A 12,000-nucleotide genomic window follows, 5' to 3' on the forward strand; every position below is an offset into this window, starting at 1 on the left:
ATTTACTGAATCACAGTTGACTTGACGATTCCTTCCTGGCTTTTTTTTTTTTTCACTGAGTGTTATTGCTGGTGGTAAGGCAAGGCTCCAAAATTTTTACAATTTCTCTGATTCCTAAGTCGTTGAATTGGATTCATTTAGAGCCTTTTCTGAATGCATTCGATAGCAAGATTGACCGGAGTGGAATTATACACGTGCACAACGTCCAACGTCGTTCATTTTCAACCACTGACGCTGACTAATCAGCAACTTCCTATTTTAACTTCAACACTGTTATTTATAATATATTTGATTTCTTTCGTGTTTAAAAATAGGCCTATAATTGGATAACCACTTCGCTTTTCTATAAATGGAAGTTATTAAGTTCCTATCAGGAACTATGAATCATATAGGGACGCCTTTATGCACTTTCGGTAAACCAAAAATTAGTAGCAGAAATAGGGAATGTGTTTTTAGACTCTTAGCTAGTTCTTCATCTATGACCTACGATTCATCCAATAAGCTATTGACTTTCCGTGTACTTCATTCAAAGAATAGGAACTAAAATTATGTATTTGTTCTTAATTTTTGTGTAATCCTATCTGTCTAAATCAGTAAACGTAACTTCTTTATCTGATTTTATGACCAGCATTCCGTTGTATTCAACCAATCTTTTAAACTCTGAAATTTCAATTTTCTTAATTTTGGCCTATGATATTGATGCTCTTTTTTTGTTAGAAAATTTTGTATAACCTGCTTACAGTCTGCTGTCATACGAAATAGTCGAAGACAAAATTCTAAGAAATGAGCTGAATTGCACGTGAGTTGCCCAGACTGCTGAGGAAGGTGTCAGGGAACACCGAAACAATACAGTTAATAGTAAATTACTTTATTGTGATTTGTTTTATTATTATTAACATGATTATTGTTTGGTTGATTGGAGTTGAATGTGTTTCCAACATCAAGGCTATATGAGACAATATTTACTGTTTAAAGCAGGATTCGAACCACTGCTCGGGTTTGTGTCCGAGGCAATTGACCCCAGCAGGTATCACACCCACAGTATATACGATTATTATTTGAACATATGCTAGTTTTTGATCTGATTCCGATTCACTTTTCGCCCCAGAAAATAAGTAATGAAGCAAGATACGCAAAACAACTTCTAAAAATTCAACGGGTTTGTTGGTAAACGCCACCCTTTATCTGAGCTATTTTGCAAATTGTGTATATACCGAAATGAATCGTCGTTTTGTTTACCGCATATCATTTGAAAAAGCACCATTTATTTGATAGCACTTAGTTTTATAGATAAAACCTTTTTTAACCTCTAGGAAGGAAGCATTCATACTCCACACTTCATTCCTCCTACCAATTCATCTCACTATTATTTTATTAACAGTTTAATAGCATCATTGTTCCTAAGAGAAGTGATTATAGCTCCCGTAGCATGTACAGTAGCGTTTTCTAGTATAATGCAAAGGAGCACTGAACCGCGAAATTATTGAAATTGTGCCATCGTTCATTTTAATATTCACTGCATCTCACCAAGCACCTCAGAAATATGTTTCCCAGCTTACCATTCGTCTTCGAAACATATCAAATCAAAGTAATGAGTTCGTTCGACAATGTATCTCTACTCTCATCCTAGTATCAATTCACTCATGAGCACCTTCGTGGCTACGCGGTTAATGTACGCGCCTTTGGCGTGGATGACCCGGCTTCGATTCCCAGCGGAGCTTATGCGGTTCGGATTCCACGTTAATCAGTAGGTTCCGTCTCATATAGCCTTGCTGCTGAAACGGACGTTAAACTCAAAATCAAATCAAATCAATCAGTTCACTCAATGTTTAGTTTCTGCAAAATAATGAAGTCGATTTGCCTCTGGAACATTAAGACTCGACATGGAGAAGTGGCAAGAGATGAAACTATGTGCCTACAGTATCAGAATGGTTTAACAGGTTGCGGCACGTAAAACGTTCATAAGACATCAGAAAATGAACGTAATCAATGATTAAGCAAATTCAACACATAAAATGAAATGTAATGTTTTGAATATGAATACTCACCTTCACAGTAGGCGCTGAAAGTGTTCTCGACCCTGAAAGTATCCTCCGTATTTAGTAGATGTGGTCTGTTCCTGGGAGTAATTTGAACAAATCCTGTACGCCGCAATTTTTCAATCAAGTCCTGTATGGTGCTTTTTCCTGGCGCAGACAGTTCTGGAAATTTCTCGTGAAACAAATTCTTTGTTTTCGCAAAAGATCCAGTACGAATGAACGCATCAATAATGACAACACGCTCGGTTATTAAGTACGGCATTATCACTTCACACAACGAGGCTTACTTCTCAACTTATTTGAACACACTTCACTGGCTGCGTCTGCAGCTGCTTTACATGTGCACCTGCAGGTCAAGTGTCTTGTCACAGGTTCGACACGCCATCTCTTGGTAGAAAGCTGAAAATAATTTAATTGTAGCCAAAAATGCAATATACCATATTACGACGGGCCGATTTTACGTGCCGCACCCTGTATAAGAACAATAAAAAAATATTTTTATTTTTATTTCTGAAAGGTAAGAGAAGTAATTCTCTTACTGAACTGAGCAAACCCTGTTTTATATCTTAGTTATCTTAACTGGGTTTACTAAATGTCCAGTGTTTCTTTTCTCTTGTTGTGGTATCTTCAGCCCATTTTAATTTTCGTACTGTATCTGGTGCCTCATTTAATATTAGCTAAAAGCAAATGTTCCATTAAAAGCAAGTGGAATTTAGTAATAGTTACAGAAGTAGACGTCTATCTCAAAACTCGATAGAGTTTCAGATTTGACACTTATAAAACAGCCAATATTATTACCTGTGTGGCGCGTCAAGGAGTATTATTTTAGGATTGTAATTCACAAATTCACTCTTCGCATATTCTTATAGTCCTACTCTCCGGAGTTGAACCGCTTCTTAATTCATGTTTTGGTTATTGTGTTACGAAAAAAGGATAACTTCAGCACTTAAGGTCAAACTGAGTAGATTAGTATGCCTTTTATAGCTTTTCTGAAAATTGGAAAACTAAACCCAGAACAATTTATGATGAGCATATAGTGTCCGTCATCATTTTTTGCAATAATAATGTTTCTATATCTATAAAAGTCGACTAAACGGATGTTTTGTCAAGTGTACTGACTCGAATGAAATATCGATACAATAACACTAGGTATAAGAGTTTATAGTTTTATGTGATTCATCATGTAGTTCCATTACTTCACTTAATTGCCTAGTTTACATATTGCCTGACAAACAGCCCGGTGGCCCAGTGTAGGCACTGGCATCCTCAGCGATATGCCTCTATTTTTTCTATTGTTGTTTCTCTCTTTCCTTTCTTTTACTTTCATGATATACCTACTGTCTATTATATCATGGAACCAATTCAGCTTATGTCTTCCTCTTTTCTTGCTCCCTTTATATATATACTTTTGGTTATTGACGTACGTCATTGCAGGTTACCCAGTCACTCAATTCGCTGAATCTTTATACGGCTTACAATATTCCTCTCTTTTTATTAATATGTCTAACTCCTCATTGTATTTTATGCATCAGATTCCATCTTGCCTTACAGATCTATATATTTTCCTTAGCACCTTCCTCTACGTAGAATGTTCTCAAGCTCATCTCATCTTTCCCCATATCTCTGCCCCATAGGTCACGAGTCTTTTATAAATCAGTACTTTGGCTGTTTCAGAAACTAATTTACTTCTCCGAAGACAGAGACTTGCATAATAAGCTTTGTTTCCCACTTGTATTCTATACTGCATATATCTGTATTACACTAGACTCCTGAGCGTCCGGCTTACGGCCTTGTTTTCTTTTATTGTAATTAAATGAGGAAGGCAAGGTGTTGCATTGGCAACATTGCAAAGACATTAGAAGTGGGCGTCTGCTACAATCCTTCTACATGTCGTGTGCAAAATACAAGTTGTAACAGGAAAAGTGCAGGGTTCTGCTCCTTGTTCATTCTTTCGTCAGTATGTAACGGACCTCAACATAGTACGTTTGCCGCTGTACCTGATTATAACTGTATTCGTACAGTACAGTTCTGTATTCGTAAATTGTTCTTGAAGTATGCTTAATGTATTTTTAGGACTTTTTCAAAAACTAAAAACTGTAGGTTTTGACTCTTATCTTAGGGCTACCTTTTCACATCTATATACTGTAAAATCAGTTTGAGCCAATTTTCATAAGAATTAGACCTACGATTTACGTTAATGTTTTGTTTATGTTTCCTGCATTTAAGTTTTGCATTACAGAATTTATATTAAAATGTGAACTGTTTACAAATACTGTACGTATTCTTTAACTTACTTTATCTCTAATAAATTCTTGAAACGTGCAGTGCAGTACATGAACATTTATAAACTACCAGCACAGAGCCAAATAAGAAGTGAGGAAATACATAACTGTATTATAACAGTGAGTTTTGGTATAAAAACTTTGTCTTTTGGTATTGGTGGGGCAAAGAAATTAGTTCATAGAACTCCGCCCTATCCGGCATTTTTGTTATCCGGCCTTTCCTTCCACCCCATTACGCTGGATACTCGGAGGTTTACTGTATATACCGAGTCTATTGCTTTTTATTCATCCCATTGCTTGTCTATACTACCTTTATCTAAATTTAATTAGGGTTCTTGATTCTGATTAATTTCTTGAGTTGATTTTAACGTCCCGTTCAGCAGCGAGGCTATATGAGACGGGACCTACTGATTAACGTGGAATCCAAACCATATGAGCTCCCGTCGGGAATCGAACGCGGGTCTCCTACGACAAAGATGCGTATGCTAACCGCTTAGCCACGAAGAACTAAATTCGTATTTTCTTTTCTATAAACGTTTACGTCTTTTTACAAACAAAGAAATTGTGTGCAAAATGTTGGTTTATTTTATGGAATGCTTAGATTTACTTAGGTGTTTTGATAATTCTGAAATCGCCTGATTCTTATCTTAGAGTCATTAATATGAATAAGTTTCTCTTCGGCATACTTCGGCAAAGAATTTCTTTTCTTTTCTTTCTTCCTTTCTTCTTTTTTCTCTCACGCGGATGCCTTTATTCTGCGTTAAAGTGTTAATCAAATATCTGAAATAGTTCCGTGTTATTGTTATTATATATTTTGTGTGTAACTGATCTAGACGAAGTATGTTTATCATTAGTAAGCTTTTGATAGGGAATTTATGAATATTTTTTATTAAATAATACAAGAGGCGTAAGATTGGGTCTTTGGTCTTAATATTGAGGTTGCTCTTCTAGTGTCTTAATAACCTAAATGCCAGCTGCTACTGCACAATTCTCAGTCATAATAATTATGTGCTAACAGAATATCTCCATCAACTAACAGGAAACCTCACGTTATCTCCACTATATTTATTCATGCTTCCATTTCTTCTGGCTGCTACTATTTCTGATAATAATCCGCAATCAATTATTATAAAATTATTCTAACTTTTACATTCAATATCACAACTACTTCAACACGAAAAGATATTAACAACATCGCGAAATGTAATCTAAAAATTCCGTTTTCTTCTTTATAGTACAGTCACTATTTTAAAAACATTTATTATCCCTCACGAATTGAACTCTACATGCGGAACGTCAGTGAACCTCGTCACATGTTTTGTGGGTACACTCGGATGATTTTATCTCCATCTGTCTGACCCTGAACCAGTTTTCCTCTCTATATTCAAACGTGGCGTTTTTTGATTCCTTGTCTCCAAATAGCTAATGCACACAGTCCCGGATTTGTACCCTGGTGAGGATACGAAGCCTCACATATAAATCGTAGGAATGGTTTGGATTCTACTTCAAGAGGTAACTCCCAGTCAGCTATAGCCTTGGCACTGAGGACATTAAATTCCGACAAGTCAATCAAATAAGGGAAATGTATACTTGTAAGATTCTCTATGGTGAGTTTCATAGTTGTCAATTGAAAACTAAAAATAGAAAGACATATCAAGATTCAATATGGACAAATATAACCTAAACCGCGGATTTGTGGTTATAAAATATCAACCAGACTATCTACTAGGGTCAGTCAAAAAGTCAATTGCACTACCTCAGAAAATAAAACAGGATAGAAATTTTACAATAACTTTGTTTGTATTGTAAAGTTCCATTCACAATCTACTTTTCAATGTAATTACCTCCATTATTTAAGCATTTGTCGAGGCGTGGTACAAGTGTTTCTATGCCTTCTGCAAAGAAATACTATCCAATGCCCGGTAACTATCTCGTCATCCGGGTGGTATCGTAATTTTGAAACTTCGGCTTTCATGGAACCAAACACATGGAAGTCACACGGTGAAAGGTCTGGGCTATAAGGAGGGTGATCCCACACTTCCCACCTAAACTTTGTCAGAAGTTCGCACGTTTGTTGTGCTGCATGAGGTCTTGCACAATGCCTTTGAACAGTTTATTTGGCCGTCGACTTTTAAATGCTGATAAATTTCAGTGCAACCACACCTTTTCGCCCACAAAAAAAAAAAAGCATCACTGCACGCATTTCCAATTTGGACGCACTTGCAGCTGTCGAGACATGTTTACGACTGATTATCAGAGCACTTCCACTTGCCTCGTGAAAGCCGCTACGTCACACGATACAGCTACGTGTCTGCAGTGTTACCACACAATTTCATCAAAATAGCCTTTGACTGAAAATATTTACAAAAGAGTGCAACTAACTTTCTGACTGACCCACGTATTTATAGAAGCTATAGGGCACGTATTCATAAGAAAAGTGACTCACCTTGTGCCTCCATGTTTAATACTTTAATTGAATATTTTCTTTCTCTCTGGGAACGTCACCAGCACCATTTTTATTACTTATCGCCAGATTCTTACTCTTATATGTCATGCAAAAATTCTTTAACTTACAAATTGGCTAATTCACTAACATCTTTCATTTCTGACACCACACTTTTTGAATACTCCATCAAGAATGGCATGGAAGTCATTCCAGACATCATATCACTAGTTAATTTACATCTATCTTCGCTGGACGTCAAAGCTGTGTTTAGTTCAATACTAATCAATTTAGCTATATCCTGCACACAAAGGAACCTAAGAGAAACAAGGTATCCGATCTCATCATTTACGAATTCATAAAACTCCTTTAACGCTGTCTCGACAATAATTATCTAATTTGAAGAATATATCCACAACCAAAAAGATCTTGGGATGGGAAACCCATTTTCTCCTCTACTTAACTATATAGTTATGGATAATTCAAAGAGAAAATTCTTAACAATGCGAAATACAAATACCCGAAATATTTTTGGTACATACACTATCTTCCAAAAAGTCACCGGTCACCCCACATCTTTCGGAATGAAGCAAATCGTGACTTACCTAATATTGGGTAGGGCCTGGATCACAGCATGTATCCTTCGAGGAAGACTTTCCATCAGTTGCTGATAGGTATCAGGTAAGATGGCAGCCCACTCCTGCAAGGCGGTTCCAGGTGCGGCAGCTGAATTTCGACGAGTTGGTCTGGACCTTAAACGACGCTCCAATTCATCCCACAGATGTTCCACGGCGATTGAGCAGGCCACTGGATCTTTGTGACCCTCACATTGTTCCCGTAATACCACGACATAACATTCGTAGCTTTATGACAAGGGGCATTATCATCCTCATAGTAACATGGGTTCATTCCAAAGAATTTCCATAATGTGGGAAGCACTGAATTGTCCAAAACGTCCAAATAATTTGCACTCTTCGTGTTACCAGGCACAACAACAAGTGGGCCTAGGCCGAACCAACAAAATGCACCCCACACCATTACACCATCACCACCAAATTTCACTGTTGACACAATGCAGTCTGGTAAGAAGCGTTCCCCGGGCTATAGCCACACCCACATCCGACCATCTGACATGAAACACGTGTGGCGTGATTCATCATTCCATAACACATGTTTCCATTGGTCTAGGATCCAATTTCGATGAGCCTTACACTATACCAACGTCCTGTCTTGGTTCGTTGGAGTGATGTGTGGATTGTGGGCAGCTGCTCTACCATGGAAACCAAGTGCATGCAGTTCTGTCCTGACAGTGCTCAGTGAAACTAATGTGCCCGATGCAGTGCGAAACTCGTGCTAGATGGAAGATTCAGTTTGATGGCGATTGCTGGATACCAATCGTTTCATCACTCTCCGGTCCCTGTTCGTCAATTTCTTGGGTCGGCCGGGCCGTTTAGGAACACTGGTGACACCGTGACGTTTCCATTTCAGGATTACATCACCCACCGTTGGTTTTGGGTGGCCAAATTGGGCACTAATAGCACGATTCAACAAACCCGCAATATGACAGCCGATGATGACTCCCCTATCGAACTCACTAAGTTCTTGTCTGTGCGCCATTCTCAGTCAAATTAACTCCTCGTCTGACGCACCTTCTGCACCGAAACAAATGACTAGCGTCCTGCAGGTTGCTCTGGATTTCTTACGGCAATGTCCTAGCAGACTGACAGGTGACTTTTGGTAGATAGTGTATGTTGATAATTTTTTGATCATCTACAAAGATCAGAACACCTTCTCACACCTAGCCAAAGAATTCAAGAGCATTCGCAATAGTATAAAATTCATCACAGAAGAAAAGTCAGAAAACACCATTAATTTTCTGGACATAAACATTTATAGGAAACACAACAAATTCTTCACTTCGGTCTACGAAAAAAATAAAAAACCTAAGATTTTTTTCACAAAGAATCGGCACATTCCCACCCCATCAAACAGATTATTTGGAAAAAACTTCTTTTGAGAGCAATCAAGTATTCTACAAAAGAACAGAACTCAATAAAAACATTGAAACACTGTTTGATTAAGAAAGAAAAATGGCATTGTCACACACACGCTAGAAAAATGAAAAAGTTCAGCATGGGAATATTATTTAAAAAAGAAAAAAGAAAAAAAGAACCACGAAAGTTGACAAAACATGGGTTCCTTATCTCTCTGGCCAGTCTTTTCTGGAAGGTTAAAGAAAGTAAGTAGGCAGTGCCTTTGAAATTAATTTCTCGTAAAATCTGGTACCACTTTCAAAAGTTTTTCATCAACATACAAAAATCATTTTAAAGATGATTTGGTTTCAGGGATCTAATATATTTCGTTCGAATGTAATGAATCCTATATTGGTATCTTTCCATTTTATGCAACTTCACCGTTAAGATTCAGTCTTATCAAGGAACCTAAACAGGATCTCAATAGATGTTTTCTGAGGATATTTTACATTACTTCAAACATTGGAGCTGAATACATTGCCTTCACTTGGAGTTGAATCGTCAATTGAAAATTATTTCACAAATTCACACTTTGATGCCAACAAAAATTTAAACTAGCTTTCAGAATAAATCTAGTTGGCAAACTACACAAGCCACAATAAATGTTCAATGACAGTCCAAAAATTCACTAAATTTGCGAAATGTTAAATCTGCCAATGGAATTAGTGTTTACAACAGCCAAAAATGAATTGAGGAACATCCACATTGAACATAAATTAAAGACATATTATGGAAGTTCGCTGTTAATGTAAATGGTATTTTTTATAAACATAGAAAATTGACGTGAAATACACAATTATTAACGGTAATCAATGATCACAATCAAGTCATTGAATAGTTTGCACTAATCGTTAATTAAAGAAAACAAGATTTACAATAGGAAATGTACGATGTTGGTTCAGCATGCTCCGCTCCTGACCCGTTTCTAATGAAAGTAGAGACTTGTAATTTTATACATAATATTGAGCATATTAGACTAACATCCACAAAGTTTCAAGAATTTACAACAATTTCTCTTTTTGTTACAAGCTGATGATCACTAAGAAGTGTAGCCACATTTGAAGAAATAGAAAAATCAGAGGTCCGAGCAGTGACAAAATATTTACTCAAGAAAAATGTAACACCGAACAACATCCATGCAGATAAGGTGGGAACACTTGGAGACTCTAGCCCTACATATGACCTAGTGCAGAAATGGTGCCATGAATTTAAATGTGATCGGTAGACCTGTAAAGATGAGAATGGTAGTGACCACATCAGAAAGGATTACAAAAGTGCATGACATGATTTTAGCAGAACGGTGAGTGAGTGACTGCCATACTCATGTGGCATCTCAACTGGCAGTGTGCGTTCCATTCTACATAAACCTTTGTTAATGAAAAAGATCTCTGCTCGTTGGGTCCCGCGAATGCTGACGGCCGACCAAAAGAGCACATATTGTGTGGCAAGTCAGAACCTGTTACGGACAATAAAGGCTGATAAGAGATTTGTTACAATGGATAAAACGTGGGTTCATCACTTCGATCCCGAATCTAAACGCCATAGTATGCAATGAAAATACCCCAATTCTCCACCACGAAAGAAATTCAAGGTTCAACAATCAAAGGGAAAAGTCATGGCATCTGTTTTCTGGGATACAACAGAAGGAATTCTTTTGATAGATTATCTCCAATAGGGAAAGACAATCACAGATGTTTATTTTGCAAACTTAATTGCACAATTACATGTTGCATCAAGGAAAAACGCCACGGAATGTTAGCCCATTGCGAAAATGCTTCCGCCCACACCTCCCAAGTTACGGTAGCTGTAATTCATTCAGCAGGGTCTCTCATTGTCTCAGCATGCCCATTATTCTCCAGACCTGGCCCCAAGTGACTTCCACCTGTACCCGAACATGAAGAAACGTATTCATGGAAAACATTTTGCCAGTGAGTCAGAAGTGACGGATGTTGTGAATGAGTGATTGCAGGACCAATCAAAAGATTTTTTTTCCGCTGGAATTGAAGCACTGGAAAGCTGATTGGAAACATGTGTTCATGTTGCAGGGGACTACGTTGAAAAATAAATGTGGTTTGGTTTTCCGACGGAGCATGCTGAACCACCCTCGTAAAAGTAAGGACCGGTTATACAATAATAAAAATGGTGCTGATATTCCCTGAGAAAAAGAAACTATTCCATTCTAGTAATAAGCACAGAGGCACAAGGTGAACCACTTTTCTTATCAAATAGGCCATTTTTTTTCCTCAAGAGACAAACGGAAAATCTAGAACGTAACATCAAAATAACGATATTTTTTAATGGCTGAATTAAACTGTAATTTTAGGTTAAAGTGCTAAAATTCAAAACTCAAATTCTTTAGTAAGTTTTACATATAAATCTATCTACCTATATATCACAAGTAGAAGTTGATTTTACAGATTACAATATCCTGGGTTCCATTCGATTCTTGACTGAAGGATTCATATTTTTAATATAAGTTACAATAGTGGAAAGCCACGCGAAACATGAGGTAATCTGTAGGTAAAAGCTACTTAAGACGAGCATACCTTTAATAATATTAAACATTAACATTGTCATTTATCTTGAATGCATAGTTTTCTTTATATGCAACTTACTATCCGTTATCACACTATTTTGTAGGCATCGTCATGCTAGTATAAGGACGAAACATGGCTGAGTATTTAAAATAACTACGCAGTCAACGTAAATAACAATTTTATTATGCATATTTTAATTTTTTATACCTTTACTGATTTTAGGCTGTACTTACACAATCATGGTCCTCTTCGTAAAATTTGACTCCAGGTGCCGTTGAATCTTCCTCCAGGTGAAGTTGGCCGTACATTTTCCCTCCTGCTTTTGCAACCGGGCTGGGGACCGGCTTAGGCGAGTTAAAAATGTACTGCAGTCACCTCTGCAGTTTTCCTTAAAAATAAAACATACATTAACGTAACACTAAATGGAATAGAAGTCACAAAAGAATATTACTTATATTTCATTTATATGTATTTTTTATTCATAGTTTATGTGTTTGTTTGTGTTTCGACTCTTGTTTTCGGTGCATGTAGTTTCATGTTCGATTTCCAGTTGAAATGTATTCTCTATTCTGTAGCACATAGCTAGACTAAATCTTGCAAAATGAATTCAGATTAAAGAACATTAACTATTCATTCCTGTTATTGAATTAGTTTCATTTGATTAAT

Source organism: Thermobia domestica, chromosome 18 (genome assembly GCF_964235325.1).
Source record: "Thermobia domestica chromosome 18, izTheDome1.hap1.1, whole genome shotgun sequence".
NCBI lineage: Eukaryota > Metazoa > Arthropoda > Insecta > Zygentoma > Lepismatidae > Thermobia > Thermobia domestica.